This window comes from Eumetopias jubatus, unplaced genomic scaffold (assembly GCF_037043125.1).
Source record: "Eumetopias jubatus isolate StellerSeaLion01/CBP00866 unplaced genomic scaffold, mEumJub1_p1.0 scaffold_6, whole genome shotgun sequence".
NCBI classification, from domain to species: domain Eukaryota; kingdom Metazoa; phylum Chordata; class Mammalia; order Carnivora; family Otariidae; genus Eumetopias; species Eumetopias jubatus.
The window spans coordinates 911,303-928,433 of NW_028274812.1; the positions used below are offsets into that span (position 1 = coordinate 911,303).

The following is a 17,131-nucleotide window of genomic DNA, read 5'->3' on the forward strand; positions in this document are numbered from 1 at the left end:
AGGGGTCCAAATCCCTCCCTCCCCTTTTATTGCCTGTGGATATGCAATTATTTTATACCATTTGTTGAAATAATGTCTTTTCCTTCACTGAATAGTCTTGGAACCCTTGTTAGAGGTCAGCTGACCATGGATTATAGGTGTATTTCTGGACTCTCAGCTCTACTCCATTTTCTTTATGTCTGTCCTTATGACACTGCCATGCTGTCTTGGCTAATGTAGCTTTGTAGTCAGTGTGGAAAGTGGGAAGTGTGAGCCTTCCAGCTTTGTTTTTCTTCAAGATTGTTTTGGCTATTCAGGGTCTCGTGCATTTCCATGTGAGTTTTAGGATCAGATCGTCTTTTTGTATGTACAAAAAATTTTGATAGGGATTACACTGAACCTATAATTGAATTTGGGGGGTATCGCCATTATAACAATATTGCTTTCCATTTTATAAATATGGGATGTCTTTTTGTTTATGTAGATCTTATTTAATTTCTCACAACAATGTTTCATAATTTTCATTGTAAAAGTCGTGCATATATTTTGCTAAATTAATTACTGAGTATTTAACTCTTTTTGATGCTACTGTAAATGAAATTATTTTAATTTAATTTGAGAATGTTCACTGCTAGTGTATAGACATGCAACTAACTTTTGTATATTTATCTTGTATTCCACAACCTAGCTGAACAGCTTATTAGTTATAATAGTTATTTTTAATGGATTTTTTAACTTTCAATATGTAAGGTCATGTCATATGCAAATAGAGATAGTTTTATTTCTTCCTTTCCATTTTAATTGGCTTTTATTTCTTTTTCTTGTCTAATTGCTCTGGCTGGAACCTCTAGTACAGTGTTTTATAGAAGTTATGAAAGCAGATATCCTCATCATATTCCAGATCTTAAGGAGAAGTTTTCAGTTTTTCACCATTAAGTGTGACCTTAGCTGTGGTTTTTTCATAAATGGTAGAGGAAAGTGTCCTCTGTGCCTAGTCTGTTAAATGTTTTTCTTATCAAAGGATGTTGCATATTTTCAAATTTTTTGTGTATCTGTTGAGATAATCATATGTTTTTTATTCCATTGTTATGGTTTATTTCATGAATTGATTTTTGTGTGGCCTAGTAACCTTGCATTCCTGGGATAAATCCCACTTAATCATATAGTGTATAAGCTTTTTATATGTTGCTGCATTCAGTTCTTCTGTATTTTGTTGAGGATTTTTACATCTGTATCTGTAGGGGATATTGTTCTGTAATTTTCTTTCCCCATCATATCATTGCCTGGCTTTTGTATCAGGGAAATACTGGTCTCACAGAATGAGTTCTGAAGTGTTCTTTCCTCATCTGTTGTGTGGAAAATTTAATAATGATTGGTATAAATTCTTCTTTATATTGTTAGCAGAATTCAGCAGTAAAGATATCCAGTCCTGAGTGTTTCTTTCTTGGAGGTTATAATTATCATCACCATCATCATCATCACTGACTCAATCTTCTTAACTGTTATAGATCTATTTCTTCTTGAGTCAGTTTTGGTAGTTTGTGTGTTTACATGAGTGTGTCCATTTCATGTAGGCTATCTGATTTGCTGGGACACCATGGTTTGTGCTGTCGCTTATGATCTTTTTATTTCCTTAAAGTCAGTCATAATGTCTCACTCCTGATTTTAGTAACTTGTGTCTTCTCTTTCTTTTATGCATTGTTTGCCCATCAACATGGATGTGTAGTTATTATTTATAATTATTGCTTTATGCATCTATCTTTTAGATCAGATTGAAAATAAAAGGAGTTACCAATAAAAGTTCACTTATGCTATCCTTCATATTTACCTGTTTAGTTACCTTTGCTGGTGTTCTTCATATGGACTTCAGTTATTACCTGGTTTCTTTCCATTCATCCTGATGGGCTCCCTCCGGCATTGGTTGTAGGGAAGGTCTGCTAGCAACACACCTTAATGTTTATCTGGGGATGTCTCAATTTTCCTATATTTTCGAAGGATAGTTTTGCTGGAAATAGAATGATTGACTGAAAGATCTTTTTTTTTTTTTTTTTTCTTTCAGCACTTTGTATATAACACCCTGCTGCCTTTTGGACTCCATGGTTTCTGATGACAAATCAAATGTTAATCTTATTTACGATCATTTGTACATGAGGAATTGCTTCTGTGTTGCTGCTTTCAAGATTGTCTTTTTGTTTAGTCTTTGGAAAGTTTCATTATAACATATCCAGGTGTTCTATGAGCTTATTCTATATGGAGTCTGTTGGGCTTCTTGGATGTGTAGATTAATGGTTTTCATCAAATTTGGAAAATAGTCGCCATTATTTCTTCAAATATTTTATCTACTTTCTCTTCCTACTTTCTTTCTGGGATCACCATTATGTGTGTGTTGGGACATCTGATGGTGTCCCACAGGCTCTGCTCCTGTGTCTTCATTCTTTTTCCTTCCAGTCCTCAGCTTGGATGCTCAGCTGACCTGTGTTAAAGCTCTCCGGTTTTTCCTCTGCTCACCAGAATGTGCTAAGGAGACCCTCTAGTGAGTTTTTCACTTCAGGTATTGTGCTCTCCAACTTTGGAGTTTCTGTTTGGTTCCTTCTTCTAATTCATAACTCTTTATTGATATTCTCAATTTGGTGACACATCATTCTCAAACTTTCTGTCAGTACTTTAGGCATGGTTTCCTTTTGCCCCTTGAACATCTTTAAAGTAGCTGATTAAAGTCTGTCTAGAAAGTCCAATGTCTGGACCATACTTTCTTGTTTCCTTGCATGTCTTATACTTTTTTGTTGTTGAAAGCTCATTATTTGATTGTTATAAAGTGATCCCTCTATAAAAATCAGATTCTCTCCTCTTCTCAGGATTATTTATTATTACTGCTTATTTTAATTGTTTTTATTCATTTTTTACTGACTTTTCTGAACTGATTCTGTACATTCTGTGTGTATTATTTGTCATTTATGGCCAATGAAGTCAATGTCCAGTTAACTTAGCTGTCAACTAATGATAGAACAGAGATTTCTGGGGGCGGAGCAAGATGGCGGAGGAGTAGGAGACCTGGATTTCGTCTGGTCTCAGGAATTCAGCTGAATAGGGATCAAACCATTCTGAACACCTATGAACTCAACAGGAGATCGAAGAAGAGAGTAGCAACAACTCTCTGAACAGAGAAGCGACCACTTACTAGAAGGTAGGATGTGCGGAGAAGTGAATCCGAGGCGATATTCGGGAAGATAGACGGCGGGGGAGGGGGCCTCCGTCGGCCGCTTCTGGCAAGTGCTAGAGCCGCGGAGCACAAAATCGGACCTTTGAGAAGCCGGCTCCGCGGAGGGACGTCGCTCCAGTGGCTAAGCAGGAGGTGGAACCCTCGCGGGACAGTGTGGTCTCAGGACCCTCGGGGTCACAGAAAGACCGGGGGAGCCTGAGTGCGGCAGAGCTCCCAGGTATCGGAGCGGGGAAGCCGGCTGCAGAGACGGAGCCGAGGCGTGGGCTTGCAGCTCGGGGTGGCCATAAACTGTGATCCCCGGCCCACTCGGGCCACTGTGCCTCCAGCAGGGACCCAACAAGCAGCAGAGCCGGGGAGACTCCCCTCCCTCCCCCAGGAGGAGCGGCACAGGAGCACACCGCAGGGATCTGCTGGGTTTGGAGACTGCACACGGGGTCGGGTGCCAGAGATAGAAACGCTCGGTCACAGGCCGGGTGAGCACGGAGTGCGGCCGGAGACCGGGGAGACGGGACTGACTGACTGCTTTTCTCTGGGGGTGCACTGAGGAGCGGGGCCCCCAGTTCTCAACTTCTCCGGGCGGAGATTGGGAGGCCACCATTTTCACCCTGGTCCTCCAAAGCTGTACCGAGAGCTTGCAGGGAACAAAAGCTCCTGAGAGCAAACCCGAGCAGCTTGCTTAGCCTGGACTCACAAGCGTGGGGCAATTCCGCCTCTGGGAAAGACATTTGGGAACCACGGCAACAGGCCCCTCCCCCAGATCAGCACGAACAGCCAGCAAGCCAAGACCAAGTTTACCGATCAAGGAGAACGGGAGAACTCCAGCGCTAGGGGAATACTGCACATAGAATTCATGACTTTTTTACCATAACTCATTAGTTTTTCAAAGTTAATTTTTTTAACTGTTTTTTTTTTTAATTTTTCTTTTTCCCTCTTTCAACCAACATCTTATCAATCCCTTTTTTAAAAAAACATTTTTTTATTTTTAGGGTCATATTTTATCCCTTCATAGTAGTTACCATTATTTTTGGCATATATATATAAGTTCTTCTCTCTTTAAAATTTTGAGATACAGTTTCTTCTAACAGATCAAAATATACCCTAAATCACTAGTGTATGGCTTTGTTCTAGTCTCCTGCCTGATCACAGTCTCTCCCATTTTTTTTCTTTTCTTTTTTCTTTTTTTTAAATCTTCTTTCTTCTTTCAAACAACTTCTTATCAATTCCGTTTATAAAACCTTTTATAAGTTTCATCTTTACACTCATCTTCCATCCTTTCATTGTATCAACCCTTATTTTGTACATATATAAGTCTTTCTTCCTTTAAAATTTTAGGAGGCACTTTCTTCTAACAGACCAAAATACACCCAAAATCTAGTGTGTGGCACTGATCTATGCACTAGCCTGATCATATTTGATCATATTCTGTTTTTTTTTGTTTTGTTGTTTTTGTTTGTTTTTATCTTTTTTTTTTTTCTTTTTTTCTTTCTTTCCCTTTCTTTTCCCCTGGTTTCAGGTCTTTTCCGATTTGTATAGAGTATATTAGCTGGGGACCTTGTTAACCTGTTAGCATTTTATTCTCTCATTTATCTGTTCTCCTCTGGACAAAATGACAAGACAAAAAAAAATCACCTCAGCAAAAAGAACAAGAGGTAGTACCGTCAGCCAGGGACCCACTCAATACGGACATTAGTACAATGTCGGACCTAGAGTTCAGAATCATGACTTTAAAGATACTAGCTGGGCTTGAAAAAAGCGTGGAAGTTATTAGAGAAACCCTTTCTGGAGAAATAAAAGAACTAAAATCTAACCAAATCGAAATCAAAAAGGCTATTCATGAGGTGCAATCAAAAATGGGGGCACTAACTGCTAGGATAAATGAGGCAGAAGAGAGAATCAGCGATAAAGAAGACCAAATGATGGAAAATAAAGAGGCTGAGAAAGAGAGATAAACAACTACAGAATCACGAGGGCAGAATTCGAGAGATAAGCGATATGATAAGATGACACAACATTAGAATAATTGGGATCCCCGAAGAAGAAGAAAGAGAGAGAGGGGCAGAAGGAATATTGGAATATTCCCTAATGTGGGGAAGGAAACAGGCATCAAAATCCTGGAGGCACAGAGAACACCTCTCAAAATCAATAAAAATAGGTCAACACTCCGACATCTAATAGTAAAACTTACGAGTCTCAGAGACAGAAGATCCTGAAAGCAGCTCGGGAGAAGAGATATGTAACCTACAATGGTAGAAACATTAGATTGGCAACAGACCTATCCACAGAGACCTGGCAGGCCAGAAAGGACTGGCATGATATCTTTAGAGCATTAAACGAGAAAAATATGCAGCCAAGAATACTGCATCCAGCAAGGCTGTCATTGAAAATAGAAGGAGAGGTAAAAAGCTTCCAGGACAAACAAAAACTAAAGGAATTTGCAAACACGAAACCAGCCCTCCAAGAAATATTGAAAGGGGTCCTCTAAGCAAAGAGAGAGCCTAAAAGCAGCATAGATCAGAAAGGAATACAGACAATATACAGTCACAGTCACCTTACAGGCAATACAATGGCACTAAATTCATATCTTTCAGTAGTTATCCTGAATGTAAATGGGCTCAATGCCCCAATCAAAAAACACAGGCTATCAGATTGGATTAAAGAACAAGACCCATCAATATGCTGTCTGCAAGAGACTCATTTTAGACCCAAAGACACCCCCAGATTGAAAGTGAGGGGATGGAAAACCATTTACCATGCTAATGGACACCAAAAGAAAGCTGGGGTGGCAATCCTTATATCAGACAAATTAGATTTTAAAACAAAGACTGTAAAAAGAGATGAAGAAGGACACTATATCTTACTTAGGGGGTCTATCCAACAAGAAGATCTAACAATTGTAAATATCTATGCCCCTAACATGGGAGCAGCCACTTTTATAAGGCAATTAATAACAAAAGCAAAGAAACACATTGAGAACAATACAATAATAGTGGGGGACTTTAACACCCCCCTGACTGAAATGGACAGATCATCTAAGCAAAAGATCAACAAGGAAATAAAGACTTTAAATGACACACTGGACCAAATGGACTTCACAGACATATTCAGAACATTCCATCCCAAAGCAACGGAATATACATTCTTCTCTAGTGCCCATGGAACAGTCTCCAGAATTGATCACATCCTAGGTCACAAATCAGGTCTCAACTGATACCAAAAGATTGGGTCATTCCTGCCTATTTTCAGACCACAGTGCTTTGAAACTAGAACTCAATCACAAGAGGAAAGTCAGAAAGAACTCAAATACCTGGAGGCTAAAGAGCATCCTTATGAAGAATGAATGGGTCAACCAGGAAATTAAAGAAGAATTAAAAAAATTCATGGAAACCAATGAAAATGAAAACAGAACTGTTCAAAATCTTTGGGATACAGCAAAGGCAGTCCTGAGAGGAAAGTATATAGCAATACAAGCCTTTCTCAAGAAACAAGAAAGGTCTCAAATACACAACCTAACCCTACACCTAAAGTAGCTAGAGAAAGAACAGCAAATAAAGCTTAAACCCAGCAGGAGAAGAGAAATAATAAAGATCAGAGCAGAAATCAATGAACTAGAAACCAAAAGAACAGTAGAACAGATCAACAAAACTAGGAGCTGGTTCTTTGAAAGAATTAACAAGATTGATAAACTGCTGGCCAGACTTATCTAAAAGAAAAGAGAAATGACCCAAATCAACAAAATCATGAATGAAAGAGGAGAGATCACAACCAACACCAAAGACATACAAACAATTATAGGAACATATGATGAGCAACTCTATGCCGGCACATTAGATAACCTGGAAGAAATGGGTGCATTCCTAGAGATGTATCAGCTACCAAAATTTAACCAGGAAGAAATAGAAAACCTGAACAGACCTATAACCACTAAGGAAATTGAAGCAGTCATCAAAAATCTCCCAAGAAACAAAAGCCCAGGGCCAGATGGCTTCCCAGGGAAATTCTATCAAACATTTGAAGAAGAATTAATACCTATTCTCCTGAAACTGTTCCAAAAAATAGAAATGGAAGGAAAACTTCCAGACTCATTTTATGTGGCCAGCATTACCTTGATCCCAAAACCAGACAAAGACTCCATCAAAAAGGAGAATTACATACCAATATCCTTGATGAACATGGATGCAAAAATTCTCACCAAAATACTAGCCAATAGGATCCAACAGTACATTAAAAGGATTATTCACCATGACCAAGTGGGATTTATCCCTGTGCTGCAAAGTTGGTTCAACATCCACAAATCAATCAACGTGATACAATACATTAACAAAAGAAAGAACAAGAGTCATACGATCCTCTCAATAGATGCAGAAAAAGCATTTGACAAAGTACAACATCCTTTCTTGATCAAAACTCTTCAGAGTATAGGGATAGAGGGTACATACCTCAATATCATAAAAGCCTTCTATGAAAAACCTACAGCGAATATCATTCTCAATGGGGAAAAGCTGAGAGCTTTTCCCCTAAGGTCAGGAATGCGGCAGGGATGTCCACTCTCACCACTGCTATTCAACATAGTATTAGAAGTCCTAGCCACAGCAATCAGACAACAAAAAGAAATCAAAGGCATCCAAATCGGCAAGGAAGAAGTCAAACTCTCACTGTTTGCAGATGATATGATACTGTATGTGGAAAACCCAAAAGACTCCACCCCAAAACTGCTAGAACTCATATAGGAATTCAGTCAAGTAGCAGGCTATAAAATCAATGCACAGAAATCAGTGGCATTCCTATACACCAACAACAAGACAGAAGAGAGACAAATCAAGGAGTCGATCCCGTTTACAATTGCACCCAAAACCATAAGATACCTAGGAATAAATTTAACCAAAGAGGCAAAGGATCTGTACTCAGAAACGTATAAAATACTCATGAAAGTAATTGAAGAAGACACAAAAAATGGAAAAATATTCCATGCTCATGGATTGGAAGAACAAACATTGTGAAGATGTCAGTGCTACCTAGAGCAATCTACACATTCAGTGCAATCCCCATCAAAATACCATCCACTTTTTTCAAAGAAATGGAACAAATAATCCTAAAATTTGTATAGAACCAGAAGAGACCCCGAATAGCCAGAGGAATACTGAAAAAGAAAAGCAAAGCTGGCGGCATCACAATTCCAGACTTCCAGCTCTATTACAAAGCTGTCATCATCAAGACAGTTCGGTACTGGCACAAAAACAGACACATAGATCAATGGAACAGACTAGAGAGCCCAGAAATGGACCCTGAACTCTATGGTCAACTCATCTTTGACAAAGCAGGAAAGAATGTCCAATGGAATAAAGACAGTCTCTTCAACAAATGGTGTTGGGAAAACTGGACAGCCACATGCAGAAGAATGATACTGGACCATTTCCTTATAGCACACATAAAAATAGAATCCAAATCATTGAAAGACCTAAACGTGAGACAGGAGTCCATCAAAATCCTAAAGGAGAACACAGGCAGCAACCTCTTTGACCTCAGCCGCAGCAACTTCTTCCTAGAAACATCGCCAAAGGCAAGGGAAGCAAGGGCAAAAATGAACTATTGGGATTTCATCAAGATAAAAAGCTTTTGCACAGCAAAAGAAACAGTCCACAAAACCAAAAGACAACCGAGAGAATGGGAGAAAATATTTGCAAATGACATATCAGATAAAGGGCTAGTATCCAAAATCTATAAAGAACTTATCCAACTCAACACCCTAAGAACAAATAATCCAATCAAGAAATGAGCAGAAGACATGAACAGATATTTTTCCAAAGAAGACATCCAAATGTCCAACAGACACATGAAAATGTGCTCAACATCGCTCGGCATCAGGGAAATCCAAATCAAAACCTCAATGGGATACCACCTCACACCAGTCAGAATGGCTGGAATTAACAAGTCAGGAAACGAGACATGTTGGCGGGGATGTGGAGAAAGGGGAACCCTCCTACACTGTTGGTGGGAGTGCAAGCTGGTGCAACCCCTCTGGAAAACAGTATGGACGTTCCTCAAACAGTTGAAAATAGAGCTATCATACGATCCAGCAATTGCACTACTGGGTATTTACCCCAAAGATACTAATATAGGGATCCGAAGGGGTACGTGCACCCTAATGTTTATAGCAGCAATGTCCACAATAGCCAAACTGTGGAAAGAGCCAAGGTGTCCATCAACAGATGAATGGATAAAGAAGAAGTGGTATATATACACAATGGAATATTATGCAGCCATCAAAAGGAATGAGATCTTGCCATTTGCAACGACGTGGATGGAACTGGAGGGTGTTATGCTGAGTGAAATAAGTCAATCAGAGAAAGACATGTATCCTATGACCTCGCTGATATGAGGAATTTTTAACCTCGGGAAACAAACTGAGGGTTGCTGGAGTGGTGGGGGGTGGGAGGGATGGGGTGGCTGGGTGACAGACATTGGGGAGGGTATATGCTATGGTGAGCGCTGTGAATTGTGCAAGAGTGTTGAATCACAGATCAGTACTTCTGAAACAAATAATGCAAGATATGTTAAGAAAAGAAAAGAAGGTAGCAGCAGGGGAAGAATGAAGGGGAGTAATTCGGAGGGGGAGACGAACCATGAAAGACGATGGACTCTGAAAAACAAACTGAGGTTTCTAGAGGGGAGGGGTGTGGGGGGATGGGTTAGCCTGGTGATGGGTATTAAGGAGGGCACGTTCTGCGTGGAGCACTGGGTGTTATGCACAAACAATGAATCTTGGAACACTACATCAAAAACTAAGATATATGGTGATTAACATAACAATAAAAAAATAAAAAAGAAAAGAACAGAGATTTCCTTAAATGCCTAAGACCAAATAATTAGTCTTTCAACAGGAGGTGTGTGTGTGTGTGTGTGTGTGTGTGTGTGTGTGTGTGTGTGTGTGTGTGTGTGTGTGTTTGGGCACAACTTCACACTCAGCCAAGCAATATACAACTCTTTCTTATTCTTTACATTTTCATAGAGCTTCAATGTCAGTGAGAGGTGAGTATGTAGGGCCTTCTCAGGTCTTTCCTGAGCATATGCACAGCCCTAGGCATGCATGTGGGCTTCTAGATTCCCAGGAGTATGGCAGGGCTTTTTGAGCTCATATGGACACTTCATTCTGAAGCCTTCCCTTCCAAGGTTTCTGGTTTGTCTGTTGTTTCCCCAAATGTTATCTATCACCCAGCCAGCAGCAACTACAGCATTACCCTTTGGCTGTTGTAGACAAATGCTTTAGCCCTGCTGGTTCTGAGTTGCATACAACAGGACAAGCCTTTTGGGAGGCATATCAGATAGGTCAAAGGACATGACTAAAGTCCCTGTGCACGAGACCCGCTCTGCTCCATCTGGTGTAGGCAGTACAGGTGTTTGTCTCATAGTCACTGCTGAACCAGGGGGCTGGGTACAGACAGGGGTGTGCCAGCACCTGGAGCCTTGGGATTCCTGCTGGGAAGGGATGAGAGCGACCCAGTGCCTGGAGCTCTGTTGCTGAGTGAATGCTCTAACAGTTGCTGTGACCCTTTGACTGATTTTCAGATTTGTGAAGAAAAGCTAATTCTGACACTTATGCAGTTTTTTATTGCTTTTATTGAGAGACATAAGTTGGAGTTTCTTATTTTTCTGCTATTTTCCTCTTAGCTATTGTTATAATTTACTTCTCCAGCTGAATATTAGAGTTATTTATTCACTCTGAGGCTTTGATTAGGATTATATTCAATTTTGGATCAATTTTCAGTGAACTGAGGTATTTATAATTTGGATGTTTCATCCAGGAACATGATATACTTTCCTGCTTGTTGGTGTTACCTCATGTGTGTCTTTATAAGTTACTTTAAAAATATGTAGTTCCTTCACTGTTTTAAGTTTATCCCTCCTTATTTTACTTTATTTTTCTAAAAAAATTTATAATAGATAAGTATATAATAAATATATCTACTTATTTGTACTTTTTAACAAATTTAATTTAAATTCACTTAGCCAACATATAGAACATCATTAGTTTCAGATGTAGTGTTCAATGATTCATCAGGCATGTGATGTGATGAGCACTGAGTGTTCTACTTATTTGTACTTATAATACTAAATCTTTTTTTCCCAAGAATATATTGTTGGCATGAAAACAAGTTGTTCATTTGCAAATAATTCTTTCCTTGAATACTTTTATTCCCATAACATCCTTAATTTTTTAAGTAAACAGTCATAATCTTGACACCTAATTTCCAAATGTATGCTCATTATTTTCTTTCACTCCAAAATTTATTAGATAGCATTTTCAAATATTGCTATATCAGTGTAGCTGTGGCAAGCATCCTTGCTTAATTCTGATCTGTTTTGGGTGCAGTTTTTTAAAGTATGAAACAATAAAATTTCTTCTCTCTCTTTTTTTTAAAGATTTTATTTATTTATTTGACAAAGAGAGACACAGAGAGAGAGGGCACACAAGCAGGGAGTGGGAGAGGGAGAAGCAGGCTTCCCACTGAGCAGGGAGCCCGATGCGGGGGGCTTGATCCCAGGACCCCGGGACCATGACCTGAGCCGAAGGCAGACTCTTAATGACTGAACCACCCAGGTGCCCCAACAATAAAATTTTTAACAATGGAAAAGTTTCAGTAACAGTAGAATGGTATATAGGAGTTTACTAGAAATGACTACAGAATGTAAAAATTGAGCATGCTTCTTGTTGTTGGCTTGAATTTTTCTTTTTTCTTTCTTTTTTTTATTATGTTATGTTAGTCACCACACATTACATCATTAGTTTTTGATGTACTGATCCACGATCCATTGTTTGCGTGTAACACGCAGTGCTCCGTGCAGAACGTGCTGTCCTTGATCCTCATCACCAGGCTGACCCATCCCCCACCCCCTCCCCTCTGAAACCTTCAGTTTCCAAGAGACTCATGTATCCTTATGATTGTCCTTTCTCCATTTTCTTTTTTATTGTGAAATAAAACTCAGGAAGGACATGTATATAAAGCAAGTGCTTACAACTCAGTGACACACTGAGCGCTGTACTAGTATGTTTCACATCCATTTCCCCAAAAGCTACTCAGTATTCTAGCTTTTATGATCATCATCATCTTCTTGGTTTTATTTATTTAATTTTTTTTAAATTAACTTCTTTTTTATTTTTTAAAGATTTTTTTATTTATTCATTTGACAGACACAGCAAGAGAAGGAACACAAGCAGGGGGAGGGGGAGAGGGAGAAGCAGGCTTCCCATTGGTTTTATTTTTAATTTTGAAAACATACATCTCCCAAACATCTTCATCACTGAACTTTTTATACGTGGCACACAGTGTGTTTCCTCCTGTTTTGATCATTATGACGAACGCTGCCTGGCACTTTCTCGTGCATGTCCCTTGGTGAACATCTCAGCACATTTGTGTTGTCTGTATGGCTACAGCAGGGTTGAGGGGTCATAAAGTATGGGTGTTGCCAACTGTCACAACTGAAGCCAGGATTCGAAACAGCTTGTACCAATTTAAAGACCCATTATCTATGATTGAGAGTTTCAGTAGCTCCATATACTCACCAGTACTTGGTGTTTTAATATTAGTTTTTCTGATGTGCATGCAGTGGGATTGCATTATGGTTTAAATGAACATTTTCATGGTTACTAACATGGTTGAATGCTTTTGAATATGTGTATTTTTTATTAGGGTATGATTTTTTTTTTTTTAAGAGTTCAGCTTTTTATTGAGCAGGTTACAGAAGAGGCTTAGTCAAAAAGAGCAAAGCCCATGTCATCATCAGACTTCTCTGATTCTGCTCTCTTTGCTTCCACCTCCTTCTCCTTAGCAGGGGCAGCCATGGTGGCAGGGCCAGGATCAGCTGTTGGACCAGCCTCAGCAGCCCCTACACTGTGGGAGAGGCTCCCCATGTCTATGGTGGCTGGGACGTCTGCAGACAAGCACGGACAGAAAGGTTCCACATTTACACCCTTATCCTTGCACAGGGTGAGGGCCCAGTAGATGTGGGCGAGCCCCGAGATAGACACTGAGGGCTGGCGAGGGCTGAACGGTGCCACCAGGTGAAGGGGGGCCTGCCCCGCACAGCCTTGGCATCCTCGGAAGGACTGAGCACCTTAGCAGCCCTGAGAAAAAGTAGGGTATGATCTTGTATGAAGTGTCTATTCTGGGTCATCCAGTTTATTTGGTCTGTTTATCTGTATGTTGTTGTTGATTTGTAAGAATGATTTACAAATTTTGTTAGTTGTATGTGTTAATAGTATCTTCCCCAAACTGATGACTTGTCTTATTGCTCTAGTTTTGTTGTGTATGCACATATGGATGGATGAACACAGTCCAGTTTATTAATCCACTTTATGCCTGTGTCGTTGGGTGCCATTTAAAAAGTCGTCTGCTCTGGCAGAGCATGAAGACTGTCTCCTTGATTATCTGGAGAACCCTTATTGTTTTGCCTCTCACATGAGGACTGTCAGTTCACCCTCCTTCCCTCTGGTGACCACCAGTTTGTTCTCTGTATTTAAAAGTCTGCTTTTTTGTCTCTTTTCTTTGTTTTTTCACTGGTTTTGTTTCTTAAATTCCACACATGAGTGGAATCATATGGTATTTGCCTTTCTCTTACTGACTTATTTCACTTAGTATTATACATTTTAGGTCCATCCATGTTGTTGCAAATGGCAGTATTTCATTTTTTTAAATGGCTGAGTAATGTTCCATTGTGTATACTCCACATCTTTACCTACTCATCTATTGATGGACACTTCGGCTGCTTCTTTATCATGGCTATTGTAAATAATGCTGTAACAAACAAAAAGGTGCATGTATCTTTTTGAATTAGTGTTTTCATTTTCTGTGGTTAAATACTCAGTTGTGAAACTACTGGACCATAGGGTAATTATATTTTTAAGTTTTTGAAGAATCTCCATACTGTTTTCCACAGTGGCTGTGCCAATTTATGTTCCCAACAACATTGTATGAGGGTTGCTTTTTTCCCACATTCTTTAAACATTGTTTCTTATGTTTTTCATTTTAGCCATTCTGTTAGGTGTAAAGGGGTATCTCATTTTGGTTTTGATTTGCCCTTTCCCTGATGATTAGCTTTTTTTTAATTTAAAAAAAATTTTATTTATTTATTTGTCAGAGAGAGAGCACAACCAGGGGGAGGGGCGGAGGGAGAAGCAAGCTCCCCACTGAGCAAGGAGTCCAATGCAGGACTCGATCCCAGGACCCTGGGTCATGACCTGAGCCAAAGGCAGACGCTTAACCAACTCAGCCACCCAGGCATCCCTTCCCTGATGATTAGTGATGTTGAGCATCTTTTCATGTGTCTCTTGGCCATCTGGATGTCTTCTTTGGAAAAATGTCTTTTCAGGTCCTTTGCCCATTTTTAAATTGGATTATTTGTTTTTTGGTGTTGAGTTATGTAAGTTTTTATATATTTTTGATATTAACCCTTTATCAGATATATCATTTGCAAGTGTCTTCTCCCATTCAATGCATTGTCTTTTTGTTTTGTTGATGGTTTTCTCCACTGTGCAAAAGCTTTTTGTTTTGGTGTAGTCTCAATAGTTTATTTTTGCTTTTGTTTCCCTTGCCTCAGGAGACACATCTAGAAAAATGTTGCTACTGCCAATGTCAAATAAATTACTGTCTATGTTTTCTTCTAGGAGTTTTATGGTTTCCTGTCTCACAATTTTTTTTTAAATTTTGTTATGTTATGTTAGTCACCATACAATACATCACTAGTTTTTGATGTAGTGTTCCACGATCCATTGTTTTCATATAACACCCAGTGCTCCATGTAGTACGTGCCCTCCTTAATACCCATCACCAGGCTCCTGTCTCACATTTAGATCTTTCATCCATTTTGAGTTTATTTTTGTGTATGATGTCAAAAAAGTGGTCCAGTTTCATTCTTCTGCATGTGGCTGTCCAGTTTCCCCAACATCATTTGTGGAAGAGACTGTCTTTCCCACTGCATATTCTTTACCCCTTTGTGGAAGATTAATTGACCATAGAATTGTGGGTTTATTTTTGGGTTTTCTGTTCTGTTCCATTGATCTGTGTGTCTGTTTTTGTGACAGTACCATACTGTTTTGATTACTCCAGCCTTGTAATATATCTTGAAACCTGGGACCGTGATGCCTCCAGCTTTGTCCTTTTTTGAGATTGCTTTGGCTATTCAAGGTCTTTTGTGATTCCATACAAATTTGATACTATTTGTTCAGTTCTGTGAAAAATGCTATTAGTATTTTGATAGTGATTGCATTGAATCTAGAGATTGCTTTGCATAGTATGGACATTTTAACAATATTAATTCTTCCAATTCATGAGCATGAAGTATCTTTTCCTTTGTATCTTCTTCAATTTCTTTCATCAGTGTTTTATAGTTTTTGGAGTACAAGTCTTTTTACCTCCTTGGTTAAGTTTATTTCTAGGTATTTGATTATTTTTTTAAAGATTTTATTTATTTGAGAGAGAGAGAGAGACAGAGATAGTGAGAGAGAACACAAGCAGGTGAAGTGGAGAGGGAGAAGCAGGCTTCCTGCTGAGCAGGGAGCCTGATGTGGGACTCGATCCCAGGACCCTGGGACCATGACCTGAGCTGAAGGCAGATGCTTAACAACTGAGCCACCCACGCGCCCCTATTTGATTATTTTTTAGAAATTTTTCATTTAAATTCAATTTAGTCAGCATATACTGTATTATTAGTTTCAGTGGTAGAATTTAGTGGTTCATCAGTTGCATATAAGACCCAGTGCTCATTACATCAAGTGCCCCCCTTAATGCCCATCACCCAATTACCCCACCCCCCCACCTACCTCCCCTCTAGCAACCCTAATTTTATTTTCTATAGTTAAGAGTCTCTTACAGTTTGCCTCCCTCTCTGTTGTCATCTTATTTTTTAAAATTTAAACTTACTTTATTTCTGCTTTACTGAGGTATAATTGACATATAAAATTGTAAAATATTTAAAATATACATCATGGTCATTTGATATATGTATTCCTTGTGAAAGTATTCTCCCCATTGAGTTAATTAATACATCCATCACCTCACATATTTATCTTTGGGGGTGAGAACATTTAAGTTCCACTGTCTTACCAAATTTCAGTAATACACTACATTGTTATCAACTACAGTCATCATGTTTTACATTAGATCCTCAACCTTATTTATCTTCTAGCTGTTGTCATCTTATTTGATTTTTCCTTCCATTACCCTGTGTTCATCTGTTTTGTTTCTTAAATTCCACATATGAGTGAAATCATATGGTATTTGTCTTTCTTCGACTATTTCGCTTAGCGTAATGCCCTCTAGATCCATCCCTGTCATTACAAATGACAATATTTCATTCCTTTGGATTGCTGATTAATATTCCATTGTATACATATACACATCTTCTTTATCCATTCATCTGTTGATAGGTTATTTTTTATGCAGTTGTCAATGAGATCATTTTCTCAATTTCTCTTTTTGCTATTTCATTATTAGTGTATACAAATGCAACAGATTTCTGATATTAATTTTGTATCCTGTGACTTTCCTGAATTCATTTATCAGTTCTAGGAGTTTTCTGGTAGAATCTTTATGGTTTTCTATATATAATATCACGTCATTTGCAAATAGAGTTTTACTTCTTCCTTATCAATTTGGATGTCTTTTATTTCTTTTTCTTGTCTGATTGCTGTGGCTAGAACTTCCAGTACTATGTTGGATAAAAGTGATGAGAATGGACATCTTTGTCTTATTCCTGACCTTAGAGGAAAAGCTCTCAGTTTTTCACCCTTGAGTATGATGTTAGTGGTAGGTTTTTCATATATGACTTTTATTATGTTGAGGTATGTTCTCTCAAACCTTTGTTGAGGGTTTTCATCATGAATGGATGTAGTACCTTGTCAAATGCTTTTTCTGCATCTCTTGAGAGGATCATTTGGTT

At 38.8% G+C, this 17,131-nt stretch overlaps 1 protein-coding gene across 2 annotated transcripts in view; it reads left to right on the forward strand.

Annotated features, from left to right (window-relative positions):
• WDR27 (WD repeat domain 27) overlaps positions 1-17,131 on the forward strand; it is a 156,871-nt gene that overhangs the window by 98,184 nt on the left and 41,556 nt on the right. The window lies entirely within an intron of this gene.